This window comes from Sinohyriopsis cumingii, chromosome 2, assembly GCF_028554795.1.
Source record: "Sinohyriopsis cumingii isolate HCF-2022 chromosome 2, ASM2855479v2, whole genome shotgun sequence".
Lineage (NCBI taxonomy): Eukaryota > Metazoa > Mollusca > Bivalvia > Unionida > Unionidae > Sinohyriopsis > Sinohyriopsis cumingii.
In genome coordinates this window covers 51,773,893-51,790,736 of record NC_142962.1, presented here as the reverse complement: position 1 = coordinate 51,790,736, position 16,844 = coordinate 51,773,893, and positions in this window count along the sequence as shown.

Genomic DNA, 16,844 nt, shown 5'->3' with positions numbered 1-16,844 from the left:
GAAATGCTTAAATTTACCAGCGAGATAAACGACCCTGTGTCAGTGTGGTTATTTAAAAGCTGCGACGACGGCGGATACGATCAATTTGTAACCCCTGGTAGGAAATTATATAGAACAGAAAAATTACAATCCGCGATGTATAAAATTGCAAAAAAATATTTTGAATCTCCGACGCTGACAGATTGTTTTACAATTCCTGGTGTCGTAGCGAGTTTTGCCAGAGAAAACAATTTATGGTTACCGACACGTACTAGTTTTCTCAGCGATGTGCGCGCGAGCTGCATCGAATACGGACACGGCGGATTATGGAACATCAGATATACCCGCCGCGATATGATTTCCGTGGATATGGCTGCATGTTATCCAGGAAATTTTCTTGGACTTGGCGAATGTAGCTGGTATATTAAAAGATTTGACCATCCTCGCCATGAAATGACGCGTGTATCAATAAATGGAGAATTACCTGATGTTGATTTGTCAGGATTCGCTTATGTGTCATCGTTTGAATTTGCTGAAGGACTTCATCCGTGTTGTTATGTCTGGTTTGGCAGACACTTTTCGGAAAAACGTTGGGCGTCAATTGTGCTGTTACGATTTATGCTTGACAAACAAATATTAACAACACTGACAGTCAGTGAAGCGATTATATCATATCAGAGGCAAACCGATGTTTAGTTACCAACACCGGAAGATATCATCGTCAACGACGTTATTAGCGAACTTGCACAAGAATCTCCGGATACCCCCGCCAGCGAAGCTCCTAAAATTCTTGAGATTAAAATCCCCAACCAGGAAAAAAGACCAAAAGATCTTGGTAGAAAAATCATTGGCAAATTTACTCAAGGCGGTGGACAACGACGTCATCAACGATTGATTATCGATGACGCTGAATTAGATTTTTTATAATCGCGGACACTATCGCGAAAAATACATTTTGTGACCGCGAGGATGTGCTGCTGTCTGGAAAAAAGTTGGGCACAGTTGTTAGTTACATCGAGGAAGAATCAGCTCAGTACACGCATTTGAGATCTTCAATGTTGGCCTATGTTTCTATAAATTTGCTATCAATGATAAATATATTTCCTGACACCGCAGTCAGAGTTGCCACGGATTCATTTTATATTAACCGCAAACACTTATCGAAGGTAGAATATTACACCGGAGATACATGGGGGACATGGAGAATAAAAGACGAGCGGCTACATGATTATTGTGAATCCGCCGATGTTGCGATCCAGCAATTGTATCGTTGCGACGCTGACATAAACGCATTTTCGATGATGCCATCTGTGGAGGATCCAATCACCAGATACAAGACTGTTTATTTGAATGGTGCCGGATGCTCTGGTAAAACAACGCGAGCAATTGAGTTATTTCGAAACTGTGATTTAATTGTGCTAACACCTACACATAGACTTGCCAGAGAGATGAAACAACGAAAAGTAAAAGCTTGTACTTGGCACGGCTTTTTTAAATACAGCGGCGGCACGTAGACTTCAGCACGAATGGGACAAAAATATATTCCCGAGAAAATAATTTGGGATGAAATAGACACAGTGGAACTCGAGATATTAAAAACACTTTTAGATTGGTTGCTGACAAAAAATACAGCTGTGATAGCGTGTGGCGATCACGGTCAACCACCGCCATTTATTGGAGAATCTCCACATGATTGGTTAAAAGATTTTGTAGATTACTACGAAGAAATATCTGATGATTTTAGAGCTCTTGATGCAGCGTTGAAGGAATTTAAGAAATTAATCAGACTGCAACCAAATAAAATTCAATGTGAAATTATGCGCGAGATAATTCCCGAAACTTCCGAGAGCGACTTTTACAACAGTGGAAACCGGACGATTTAATAGTGGCAAGCAGAAAGATAGTCAGAGACACACTTCAGCAGCGGTTATTTCAATTACATCAAGAAAAATTTCCAATGTTGCCAACGCCGTTATGTTACAGACCAGCTGATACGCGATTACAAAATATCGACGTTGATATTCCTGGAAAAACAGAAAAACAGAATTTAGTATTGAATGATATTGTGCTAGTTGACAATGATGCTGCTAAAGACGCACTGCACATGAGTAAATCCCCGTGGACGATAGGATACGCAGTGACAATACATTCATCTCAAGGACTAACTATCAGTGATACAACTGTCTGGATTGTTGATGATCGCATCGAATGGTCAAACTTAGTTTAGTTGGCTGTGTCCAGAGTTAGAAGAATGCCTCAGCTGCGAAGAATTGTCTTGGATGAGTCAAACGCTGATAACAATGAAAACAACAGCGATATAATAAGAAAAAAATTAGCCGGTTACAAACAGAGTGACCCAAAAAATAATCGAGAATTTGACCTTGATGTTGAATTTATTAACGCGCTAAAACAACAACAGAATAATCACTGTGCGAGCTGTAATTATATAATGTTATGGCAGTATTCGGATAAACATTCAAGACAATTTACCGTAGATAGAAAAGATAACAGTCTTGGTCATACACGACAAAATGTAATGCTGACCTGTCTTGAGTGTAATCGAAGTAGAGGCGCCAGCGCCTTGGGTGCTAGTTAAGTGATCTGGGCGGTAATTGAGTATCCGTGGGAATTACTTGTAGTTGTTCACGTGTAAATACACGTTGAGGAGCAGTTGAATCCAGCCTGTAGATTGCTGGTCTACCAGTGGATCTTGTTACGGTGGATATCTTGTGTGCGGTAATACTCCAGATAGGATCAGTCGCTCTTGCGCTACCCTTTTCACGTTCACCTGGTTCATACAAATATCTCACAGTGACATCACCCAGCGCTGGTTGTACTGAAAAATCACGTCGTGGTAAGTTTATATATTTTTTTTGTGACCGCGATGGCAGGTTTCATATTGATTGCTCGAGTAACCTCATTATTTAACGCAGTTATTACGCTTGGTAATCTTGCAACCCATTCGCGCGATCTCTTGTCTTGAATGAATTCCTTCGCGTATTGATATCCAAATAACCGCTCAGCAAGTGTTCGATTAAATCGCTCAACAATTGCCTGATCACGGTGAATTGCAGTATGTCCTCGCCTGATGGCGACGCTATGTTGCTTCATCAACGACGATACTGCGCCTTGAAATTCTTTGCCAGGGTCAACTTGTAGCAGCTGTGGCCATCGTCGAGGTCCTCGTCGATAAATTCGTTCAAACGCAGAAGCAACCTCAGATGCTGTTTTAGTCGTTGACGGTTCCGCATCTTTGTATCTACTTGCAACATCAACTACAGTTAACGCGTACTTGTATGTTTTGCGACGAACGGTATCATGTGGCAGAAATAATATATCAGCTTGATGAACTTCATTTGGTACACTAACATCAAAATGTGCAAAATTAATTTTTTTAGGACGCGGTAAGTAAATTTTCCATATTGCTTGTTTGGATAACCAATCTGCTGCAGTATCACGTGTGACTTCTGCTGCGTTGGCAAGCTTGCCGATTGCTGCGTTACCTCTCCAGTATCCTCTTGGGGAATAATAAATTGACTCCATTATAATTAATTACCAGCGCCTAATACAAGCTTAGATTTCATTGCAGATTTTATTAACCAGCTAGCTAACTTTTCTTTAAAAGATTTATCAGTGATGGCATTTAACGTGTGAATTAATTTCACATCCGCGAGATGGCGCTGTTGGAAATCCTTACTTCGGTAAGCTACATCATGGATATGGCATGCGCTATCGATGGCATTGACTTGTTCTTCTCCGGGGTTTGGTTGATTCTGGTCATCAAGTCTGATATCAAGTCGGGTTCCAGGACCACAGTAATTATATCCTGGGAAATGTTTTTCTCCTGGGTATTTTGCCCATGGAGTTCCTGGTAATTTACCTAGCTTGGCTGCGATATCACCGCCTTTCTTTTTTACTTGACTTTGGTTTTGGTTTTGGTTTTGGCGCTGACTTTGGTTTCGGCGCTCCACCTGACGGAATAAATTTAAACTTTTTTGTGCCGCATCGTTCACACTTGCCTGTAAGCGCTTGTCGATTATTTTTTGTTGTGGTGGTTGTTATGTCTGCAGTTGGAGTACGTGCTCTACATTTTACACAATATAAATCCATATTCTTTTATAATATATCTAATGGAGATCACTGATTTTTCTGCTACAAAACGACGAGAGCCAATCAAGCATAACTCGGTGCTACCAATTTCAATTCGAATGATAATTATAGGTCCATCTTGGAGTGGTAAGACGCAGTTGCTACTTAATTTAATAATGAAGTGGATGAAGTGGGATAAGTTGTATTTGGTAGTTCCATCTGTGGACGATCAGCGATGCTACAGCGTGTTAAAAGATTTTAATGAGCGTGCAAAATCGATAAGCGGCGGCGATGATGTTATTGAATTTATTACTAGCATTGATGAATCACCGTCTGTAGACGATCTTGATGGGAGTATTAATAATTTAGTTGTGTACGACGATGTGATGTTGGATAAACAATCAAATCCTGCCAGGATATTCTCACGCGGCAGACACAAAAACACAGATGTGATTTATGTAACCCAACGATATACTCAAATTCCTAAAGTGATTAGGGATAACTGTAATGTTCTTGCGATGTTTAACGGAGTTGACGCACACACGTTACGAAATATATATCAGACTTGGTGCAGTGGCGATATGGATTATAAACTTTTTAAACATTTCTTTAGTCGTGCTCAGGCAAAACCACATGGATTTGTAACGATAAACTTACATGATCCTCGAACACGGTATCGAGTTGGGTTAGATACGATTTTCAGCTAGAGAGCAGCAGGGAGGGCGACGACAACAAAACACAGCAACAACGGCGACAATTACATTTACAAAAAAGTGTCATTGCGGTGTCAACGACGAAGTCATTGAAGTTGACACGGGTGTCCCAGATGACAGCGACGACAACAAGCAGTATCGCGCGAACAACATCGCGTCAACGCGTTTTTTAAAGTGGTTATTTCGCGCTTTTGGGGCTTCTATACCCCTTGTAGGGTTCGCCCTCCCTGCTGCTATTTAATATTTTTAATATATTTTCATCTTTAGTTAACAAATAATATAAACATACATTTGTGCGCTTTTCGCAAAGATCGTGGATGTCAGACCATTTTATAACGTTTGCTTAAGACTCGAGGAAGGGTCCTGAGGAAAACAAAATATGTAGCAGCAGATCTGATGAATTTATTTAAGGCTTTTGGCTGTCAGCCCATATGATATTGTTACTTGCAAGTCAAGGGCTTATGGTATGTCAGATAACTCAGTAGGGTTCTTACTAAGTTATACGTTGAATCGAAAGCATCAAATTAAGCTGAAGGGTACCTAGAGTAGATGTACTGAAATTCAAAATGGGGTTCCTCAGGGGTCGATCATAGGACCATTACTTTTTATGTTTTTATCAACTATATATTCTGTGTTATTACATATGGCTCTTTATATAATTACGCAGAAGATAACACTTTGTCCTTTTCTTCTGCGGATTTGGACACTGATTAACACACTTGAAGCAGAGTCCAACATTCTGATTATTTGGCTCACTGCTAGCAAAATGCAAGCCAACCCTGAAAAATTTCAAGCTCTGTTAGTTGGTAAAAAGACATTTAGTATGAAACCGATACCAAACGTAAGCAGTGATGTCATTTATAGTGAAAACATTGTTAAACTGCAAGGAATTGACACTAAATACTGTAATTCGACTCACGTGTAAAAAAAAAAAAAAATCTCTGTAAGAAACCTTCATGGTAACTGTCTTCAAAGGTATTGATCAGAAGATAACTAGACTCAGCAAATTCAGAATCTTACGTACATTCATCGTCTCAAATTTTGATTTATTCATTAGCCTGGCAGTTCTACAATAACATGAACACTACTCAACTGGGAAAAATTACAAGAACGTGCTCTAAGACTTGTGGATGACTTCACAAAGCAGCTGTCATACAACTTACTTATGGCAAAAATACCAACCCTAAAGGTGCGCAATCTTTGGATTAATAAAGATACTCCCAAATGCATGGATGATTTAATGTTTTAAACAAAATATTTTAGATGTCCAAGAAGTAAGACCCCAACATTTATTTTATGTTTATCTGCCCTTGTCTTATGTGTTATGAATTGCCCTACTATCAACTCCTTTCTTTTTAAGTAAAGTGTAAGGTGTCCGTAGTTTCCGTCTGGAAGGAATGTACGGAATTTTAAGAGGAATCTTGTCAAGACTAAAACGGTATTAACATCACAAAATAGTTCAACATATTAACTTTCTTTTTCCAAAACGGTTATATCTGTCACAAATTAATGGTGGATATTACAAAATATAATTGTATTACATACCCATGTATTCTTACATGGCTGATCTGACGCTCAATACATGTATTCAGTTTGTGATTCTGTATCTCACACCCAACCTGAAACTACGTTTGCAACTGGAAATTTTAGCGCCGACAAATTCGAGTTAGTTGAGGCTGACAGCAATATTTTGAATAAAATGCTAGACAAAGGCATCTCGTATGCAGCTGGTATTTCCAGTCGATTCCAAACATGACAAAGTGGGAGAGACAAAAGCGGTTTGCCGCTGAAATCTTCTATTGAAAGTTCAAAACTCCAGATAAAAGTAAGAAAGACTTAGGGTTTTGTCACAAGATTCTAGGCATGGCTATAAATGTCTCCACATTCGTAGAAAACTTTACCCCTGTTTAATTAGACAGTTCAATTGGAGCATAACTGTTGGCTAATGAAACGAGTTTGCTAATTGCCACAAAATACTGAACTCTAGGCGCAACGACCTTAAACAAAAAGGTTCAATACATTGGAGCAAAATATATGTATGTTTGGATATATATATATATATATATATATATATATATATATATATATATATATATATATATATATATATATATTCTAAGGAGCAAGTTTAAAAGTTTAAGCGGAGGGACTTTTAATTTGTCTATTAATATTACTGAGGAATCAAATTTGTTTAGTACTTCTAAGCAAAAAATTAACAAACATTTGCAACATACATGTAGACGTATTACGGAGTGCAGTAGCTGTTTTGAATATGACACAAAGTTACAAAAATTACATCTTGTTACAATGCTATTGTTGAGACGTTTTCATTACTGGGGCACGTGCTGAGATTTGTATGTTGTTTACATTTGACCTTCTTGCTATGGTTCAAGTTGAAAATAATGAGAGAAAAAACATTGGAGTATTATTTAGAATTTTCTTATTTAAAAATATCCAAAATGATTCTTAAACATCTAGTCAGAGCTTTAGAAAGAGACCGAATCTTCCTTTTGTGCAAAATGTATCCTTAAATTATCACCTTTTGCAATAAAATACAAAAATAGAGAGTTTGAATGTATTGTAAATTGATTATCTTTCTGTATAGAATTTAATGTATTTAATTACTGCTGTTCTGTGGAATCTGCACTGCATTTGAAGTATGGTGTTTGAAAAAAGGGCCACTTACTGGTGCAGAACCCATGACCATTAGAGAAGCAAGGAAAATTCCACTTGCCTATAACCACAGTTTAAATCCGTTCATATGTTCTATATCTATACAACATTTTGAAATGATTCAAAGCTGAAGAGTAAATCACCATCTAAGCAATGCAGGCAGTCTGATGGCACAATTGCAAAGTATATATTTAGTCCCTGCACCGGTTACTTACATGGACATTTTTTCTAGGGATTGTACAATATCTTTCACGAAACACTGGCTGCCTAATTATATTTGCAAAAGTATACATTACAAAAATCGAAAAGAAAAAGGGATGTCCAATAAATATTAAACCACATACGTGCTTTTGTTTCAAGTTGGGCGAGTTAACTCTTTTGAAGCGGCCTCAATATATTCTTATTCTGCATCAAACTCGTTCAGGGGCCCCGATTGGCCTAGTGGTCTAAAGCGCTCTCCCATACGGATCACTGCCATCTCACCTCTGTCTGCGTGGGTTCGAGTCTCGGATTCGGCTAATGTAGGTATGTGAGAAAGCTTGCCAGTAGCTTCTCGTGGGTCGGTGGTTCTTTCCGGGGTATTCCCGGGTTCTTCCTCCACCATTAATACTGGCCGCCATGTACAGCCTATCGTGTGCTGAGAAATGGCGTTAAACCCCACAACAACAACAACTAAGCTCGTTCTTCCGCCCACTCGGAACAAAACACCTGTGTAATTTTGCCTATATATTTATGATCTTTTATTCACATGTTTGACAGGTGTTACATACGTTGGGAAACATACTAGGTCCAATTCGAAATTTCTACAAAAATTTGGTTAAAAAACAACCTGTATGTTTGAGTTATTTACCAGAGTATGTGAATTTGTTAAGTAGATATGTTCCTTCTGTGATGCTGTGAATCATCCTACGATTTTCAGGAACGCACTTGTTTCCTGTCTGAAATTTACGTAATTTTTCAGTCCACATTATTTTCTCGTTTGTTAAGTGTGTTTTGTTTACTGTTCCTCTCTGATAAATATCTTGCCCGGGTATATCGTCCAACTCAAAGTTTACCTTACTGTTATACCAATAGAGTAGCTGGTGAATTGTTGGCATAAGTATCAACACTTTCGATACTTTTTAATAGGCTCCCGAATATCGGTGTGTGTGTGTGTGTGTGTGTGTGTGTGTGATTTGGATTTTTAACGTAGCTTTAACAAATTTTCAGTCATATCGCTACGATGTCTGTAGTGTGGCAGTTTATAGTGATATCTAGCACTGGGGCATCATGCCGCAGACATGTAACATGATGTCCCACCCAGTCACATTATCCTGACACCAGTCCGATCAGTCCTAACACTAATCTCTTAATGCTGAGCGCCAAGCGAGGCAGCTGTTAGTACCATTTTTGTAAGTCTTCGGTATGACTCGGTCGGGGATCGAACCCACGACCTCCCGCATCCAAGGCGGACGCTCTAACCACTAGGCCACGGGAGCGGTCTCGAATATCGGAACTATACTTTTAATAGTATCACCTATTATGAAAGCTTAGACATCCATACTTTAGTTACAGTTTTTAGATTGCGTCTTATAGAACAATTAACACACACATAGCAAATGCATCTACTATGAGGTACTGGCCATTCACATCGGTGGGGGAAATCTGATTTTCTTTTGAGCTGAATTCTTTTCTTTTCTTTTATTTCAAGATAAATTATATTTTTACAAAAACAATATCATGGAATTAGTATGATGTTATTTTTTATAGATAGAGCAAAACATTTTTCAAAACTATTCAGAGACAATTCTAAACAAAAAAGTGTCAGGTCCCTTCTCAAGAACACTGAATTGTTGGTCTCTAATATTACTGCCGTATACCGTGGTATGTATCGCGGTAGGTTCAGGAATGCTGCGGTATACCACGGTACAAAAGTTTTCGCGGTACCCAGCTTTATCAACTGTAGTGTAAAACATATTCTACTTTAGTTTAAGTTTTAAACGACAGTTATCATAGTCATGATAAATACGTGTACTCAGTGGTATAGTGCTAAATACAAAAGTGAAAAAACGCAATAAAGAATCGAGGGAACGCATGTTAAGTCCGATAGAGTAGGACAATTGCGAGCGCAAGAAAGTAAGGGAGTGCCGTTCCCAGGCGTTCCCACAGCACTACACCCCTGCGTCTATTTTTAGATACTGAACATTTAAATGGGGAGGGGGCTGCGATTTTCTTTCGAGCTCTGATATTTTATACTCATTTATCTACAGATAAAAAAAAAATCTTCTTCAAATAATGTAATGGCTATATCATGGTGCTATTTCGCTATAAATTGGAGCAATATATTTATTTACGTAAGGGAGAGCTGGACATTTTGAAAAAATTTCAGGCCTTTGCCCCAGAAAATTAAATTGTTAGTTCCTAAAATAATTGCGATATACCGTGGTACATATCGCGATATGTTTAGAAATACCGCGGTACAATATTTTTCGTAATATCTAGCTCTCATGATCTGATAATGCAGACGTATCATTGTGAGTTATCTCCTTTGGGTAGAATAACTCCAAGATCTTTCAAACGAAACTTTGTCCCCAAACAAATGACTGCTCCCCTTCGGTATGTATGTATGTATGCATGTATGTGTATGTAGGTGTGTGTGTGTGTGTGTGTGTGTGTGTGTGTGTGTGCATGAATGTGTATATAAATTAGGGTTTAAGGGCACGTCTGCGCAACATAATCATATTCAGACCATTAGGTTAATTCCGACCGTTGACGTACTTTCTGCTGTTTGTAATAAGGTTTAGCAACTGACTTGTTGTGTTTGTTGTTTTTATTTGTTTACAGGCCCAATCAGAGGGGGAGAGACTGGGGGTTGGGGAAGGACATATGGACCGGGCCTCAGTTTATACCAGTTAGTTTTAGATCTCTTAAGTACTCTCGTTGTGTACTTAGCTGCCTTTTAAATCTTTATATAGTAAATTATAGGGGTTTATTTTGGCATTCATTTTCAATTTTCAGTATAAACAGGGCATAGAGGCCGCAAACTCTTGAAGTGTACCGGGCCTCTCTCAGCCTCTGAAGTGGCATGTTTGTACAGATGTGTATGCAAATTAGTAAAGTTATTTCCAGGCAACGAGGACATCGCGTGACAAAATGCTATAATCGTTTACTGTCGTCGCTCTCGTTCAAAAGCGGAATTGACGCTAGCTAGCTAGCTAGCTAGCTAGATAGATATATCACTCTTTTTAAACTAATGATTTCTCCCGCCAGTAATGTAAAAACTGCAACAAATTATGGCAAGTAACTAAATCTACAATGTTATAAAACGTGGTTGAATTTATCCACTGCTGTTTTTTTGTTGTTTTTTTTACCTAAGAGGGCGATTCCGACTTAAATCACAAGCGGAAAAAAACCCACAAGGAATACGTATGTACAAAAAAAGGAAGAAAATAATGTTATAAAACAAAAGAAAGAAAAGAAAAAGAAAGTTAACTTTCTTCTCACTTATCAGATAACTACATTTCTTCATCTTTATTATCTATCCAAACTATAAAAAAAATATGAAGGCTAAATTTTAGAAAAGTAAATCTGTAAGGGTTTTTTTAAAAGTGTTTTTGCAGGTGTAAAATGTATACAATGGATTGGTATATACCAATGGAGTCCCCGACAACTTAAGTTTGGAAATTTATATTATTTTAAAATTGTAGAAGTCAACCATTTTGAAAAAAATACTATGTGTGTTTACTAAGATACGGAATTTAGTAGGCGTGCAGCCATCCAGCTGAGAGAATATATTGCAAAAATTACAAAACATTTCTCTCTTAATCTTTGTGCCTGGAAATAACATTTTAAAGCGAAATCTGCCGCTGTAGGAACTTATGGGAAATCCTGTGTGAAATTTCTCCATATGTTTAACACGGGAATGGTATTATAGGAACAAAAGCGTTTACGGGGACAAACGTGAATGGTAATCTTAAAATGGTAAAAGGATCGATAGTTTATGGGGCTAAGGGAAAATGTAATGTAAAATTTTTTGATCTACAATCAAACACGTCACATATATTATCCAAACACCACTCTACAAACGGGTGCGATGGAAAATGAAGCGGGTGAAATCACACAAACATTACAACTCAACACATCACCTTTAGTATCCAAACACCCACAAACCCCACTATCAGACGGCAAGGCTGTGATGTAAAAGAAAGGATTGATGTCACACAAACGTACTATCCAACACACCACATAATGTTACCCAATACCTCATACACTTTCCGAAAGACTTGAGTAATTTCTAAAAATCCCACACCTACTATCAGACGACAAGGGATGGTGTAAAAAAAAGGGGATGAAATCACACAGATACAATTCTACACGTCACCTTATTATCCAAACACACACAATCTATAAAACGGAAAGGTTGTGGTGTAAAAGAAGGGGATAAAATCACATAAACATACTAACCGCCACCCACTTTTTATATATTGTGTAACACGCAGTTTTTAGTAACTATCCAGCACGTTGTGTGAGTGATGAAGACCCCCTGCGATTACTAATCAACGAAAAGGATAAGAGTACGTTACACACATTACACTTACTTACAAACAAACAAATGTACCATAACAAGAGAGTGGTAGGACGTATTGAAGGGGATAAAACATAATCACACTATATACACAAGCGAGATTGGATGACAAATCTTGTGAGCTCTATACTGAAAAAGTACGGACATGATGGAAAACATCATTCGATTCGGTATGCGAACCGGACGTGAGGTAAAACATGACCAAGTTAGTTAGAGAGAAATTCGAAAAAGCATTTCCATACCATTTCTGTTTGCAAGAAACAGACAAAACAACATCATTTCTTTTTTCTAAAAATCATTATGTTTAATAATAATAAATATTTAAAAATAATAAAAAGAAGTTTCTCAAGCACAACAAACAATATTTAAAGATGAACATTTAAGATTCTAGGTCTTAAACTATGTAACATAAAGAAGCGAGACAGCAAGTTAAATAAACTCAACAAACAATTTATTTGTCTACAATACAAAGTGAAAATTCAAGAAACAATTTCTCTCGAATTATATCTGAACACAACCATAAACTCTGATAACAAATGGATTCCAGAGGCAGATCTTAAGATAAGAATTATTTATTGTTTACCAAGTCCATATACCATCACAACTAAGCATACATAACCAAATGATGATGGTACAAAGTCGGTAGTATATCCAATCATGCGTAGCAGATACACTCGCAGGTCGACCTAGTAATGGCGAAGCGCGGAACTGGGTTCGAATCTTCGTAAGGTACGAATTAAAAATTCTCTAACTTGTACGATAGTGTTATTTGTATTGCATAATTGCTTTTGCCTAGTAATATCAAACATTGTCTTGTGTATTTGTAATTATCTCTCTCTCTCTCTCTTATCTCTCTCACTATATATATATATATATATATATATATATATATATATATATATATATATATATATATATATATATATATATATATATATGTGTGTGTGTGTGTGTGTGTGTGTGTGTGTATAAACACAAAGATATCCCTAGTTGACATAAATAGATATATAGATAGGAGTCATTTTAATGGAAAATTCCATTTCATCAAATTGTAAACAAGTCTGTTTCTATGTTTCTAGATTATTCTGAACTACAAAAAAAAATTTATCGACATCTTACTTACAACTTGCAATCGTTGTCAAAAGTTAGCTATGTAAACATATTGTTTCCAAAGGACTGTTCTCTTAGAGTAAAATATACACTCAAGGACAAAAGTGAAGCACACACACGCTATCTAAGGAGCTGTTTTTTTTTTTTTGTTTTTTTTGCCATCGAAGCACACTAAAGTACTAAGCTAAATATCGGAGATAGCCATAATGTTCACAAAACCATCTTTCTAATTTATTACCGTTTCTAAAATACTTACTCTCAAAACAAATTACCAAATGTTCTAAGTGAAACCCAAGATTGTGTTGATGAAGTAAATACAATATTATCCACACCATTTAATCTTACCTTGTATTCTCACATTACAGAATCTAGTCGATGCATCAATTCTTTTCATAAAGTTAATGATTCATCTTACAGTGGCTGTAATCCATCGGAAACAATATAGTCTACACTGTGATCGTTGGGAAAGTATACGTCTACCCAAAACTTTCCTGGCTGATGACTGTCGTATGTGTTGATGACAAAGGCTTGAACGTCTTTATGTTTTTGATGAGGAAGTTCGTCTTTAGCAACACCACATGATTCCAAGAACTTGTGTAAGAACTGTGCGTCCAAAGGTAATTAAATTCTCATATCATATATCTATTTCTTATTTGTTTTGTTTGCAGGTAATGACAAATCATCAATGCATACTTGACTTTTTCTTTTAAAAATTTCAGTCAAGTAAGTCGATGAACCACGACTTATCTTTTTACTCTGCGGCAAGCGAGCCTCGATGAGTTTGGGCTCCAGAGAAGTCGATGGAGATAATGATGGTCACGTAATTCTTTGTACTATTTTCTAAATCTTTTCTCTTCGAAGGTAAGGCTCCATGTCTCTTCCAGATACTCTTTCAACTTTTCTTCTTGACTCATCATCATACATTTGTCGTGTTGTTTCTGACTAGGATGGCCGATTTGACACCGATACCAATGTTCTCTGCTGAGACCTGTAATTATTTCAGCAGTAGCAAACCAGGAGACTCAGTGTTGTCATCATTACTTTATTTTTGTCTTTTTCTTCTTGTTCTGGCTCAAAAATATCCTCGTCGCCTATCTCCATGAGATGTTCTTGCTCCATCTTTGTTTCTAATAGTCTAGGATCACTTCTTTCATTAGTTGATTTCCAGAGTAAATACTGCATACAAGATGACGTTCACCATGTTGGTCAAAACTATTTTAAACTGAAGTTCCACACGAAATTTGCTCGTTTGATAGGGTGCAAATGTCCTTTGTCACTGCCTTGGCCTGAAGTGAAATGAAAGTCCCGTAAAGCATATCCTTCTGCATAGCCCTAGTACGAAGTGTTGTGGCTGCTCTTTCTACCTAACTTCACACGGCTTCTAAAAGTGAAAATAAAAATCTCACGTAACTGTTATGGTCAAAATTAGGTTAAAATGTCTAGTACATAGCGTTTTGGTCATCTAGAGTGACTTATATCTTGGTCACAATGAAGCGTTGGAACTCGAGATGATTTTGAACGATTCCTCCGTTAAGGGTTGCACTGCTGATGATGCCAAAAGTAAACATCTGAGTAGCTGTCCATGGAAAACACTATCTTCGGTCTTGGATTGGAGTCCAGATGCAACGGTGATGGTTTTCACTTACACTCTTCGTGCAGGATGATTGGCAGTCCTTCTGCTCAACTTTTGACTGATTTCGTTTCCCATTTTAGGTAAAACGTCCACAAAGCGCACGTAAATTCTGATCTCTTCGATGATGGTTTTGATCTCGTTAGCATTAGCCATCGAACTGAACACGGTACTACTTCGATTCAGGCTCAACCGTACATGCACTCCATATAACAAATACTTGTCTTCCAACCACATGTCCAAATGCAAATGACCCACTATTTCTAACTGCGCCCTTGTTTGATTTTCGTTTGACGGTCGTTAAATCCACAATTGTGGGGATTGTAACTTTCCGTCAATTCTGTGTCTTTGAAGACATCAAAGGAGTTCCGTTTCCATACCATGAAAGCATCCAATGTGGGTTCTTTGCTTCTTTTCCGTACGTAAAGAGATTTTCCAGGTAGGTTAAGTAAAGGTAAGTATTCATGCTGCTGCTCACCTGTTTGTTATTCAAGTGCAAGCCGACTTCGCTGAACAGTCAATACAGGAGATTCTTGCTGGGGGCTTCTCTGGCATCGGCACCTGGATTGTTGTTGTCCACTTTGAGAACCTTAACTTTCTGGTACAAGTGTGACTGCTATTTAGATCGACGAATCTTCGGTTTGTTCTTTGATATCAAATTCAAAAAAGAGGCGAGGTAGTAATAGTCTACACAAGATGAATTTCTACCATATGGGATCCTTGCATTGCCGTCATCATGGGTAGCATGGCATACATAACTGAGTTCTGATTTGGAACATTTCCAATAAGTTCGGTGCATTTTTTTAGTAATCATAAACGTCAGGTTCTCTGCCAGTTGTTCTTCATTTCTTTATCTTTTGCCTATGAGGTCTAAAGAGTTTTCGAAATTTCTTTCTGTCTTCCTGTTTGAATCAATGCATTTTCCTGCTTTCATCAATACTTCTCTTGCTACTTGGTTGGCCGATGAGCACGTTTTGGAGATATTCTTTACCTTGCGTCAAAGCTGCATCTTTAAAAGCATGCAAACATCTGGTTACTATATTTTTCGCGATGGGTGCTGCCGTACAAAATGCTGATTTAACATATCTCTGAAACCATGTCCTCGTTGTCCAGTTACTCTTTGATACACAAAAGACTTTATTTACAATTCACTGGAAAATCATTTTCGAAAATGCAGTTTCACTGTGACCTTTCCTTTTGATAATATAATATTTTGCAAAAATTCTCATTGAACGTGATAGATGTTTCCCCTTTCCTCGTAAGCAACTATGACATAATTAATTTTTAAATGAAGGGTTCTCAGTAACGGGGCAGCTGTGTTTCCAACGAAGTTATACTCGACGACATCATAATTCAGAAACATCAAGTTTAGGCCTAGTGCTTCGTTGAATTCGACAGGGAAGCAAAAATACGTGTAGAATGGATCGTTGTTGTGAATGTCTTTTAAATGCATTGCAATGTTTGTGTTTCTTCCCAGAATAGCAAACAAACTTGGAGAAAATCTAATAGCGTTTTACCATCAGAAAAGTACACTGATAAATCCTAATCACTGCACTCTCTTATCCATACCACATGCTGTGCGAATCCACTTGTAAAATTTCAGATTAGTATGATCTGCTACCACGAAGCCAGGCTTGCCCAGCAAAATAATTTGCATTGTTAGCAAAACAAAAATAATGTTACAAAGCCACACTGTATTTAAAAATGAGTAATCTAAATTGAAAATATGAGCACCGACTAATATAGTTATTTATGTACTAAAGCTTCACTCTATTTCGCGTTAAGTGAAATTCTAGACTGGTTCATAATTCAAATAGCATGATACACAGTATTCTCGAATGTTTGATATTACATCAGCCTAATTAAGAAGGGTGTTGTCACGGATCAGTAATGTGATTAAATTTTTAAAAAATACTAATGAGTATATCACATTCAAACTGACGCGAACAACAAATTTAAAGTTTCTTGTTATGTTTATTTATCATCCAAATGTGATATCAAACTGTATAATTATAATGCTTTGTATTTTGAATCGGTGACCTATTGTAGCATGACCCGTTTGCATGCGCATAAGAAGATATTAACT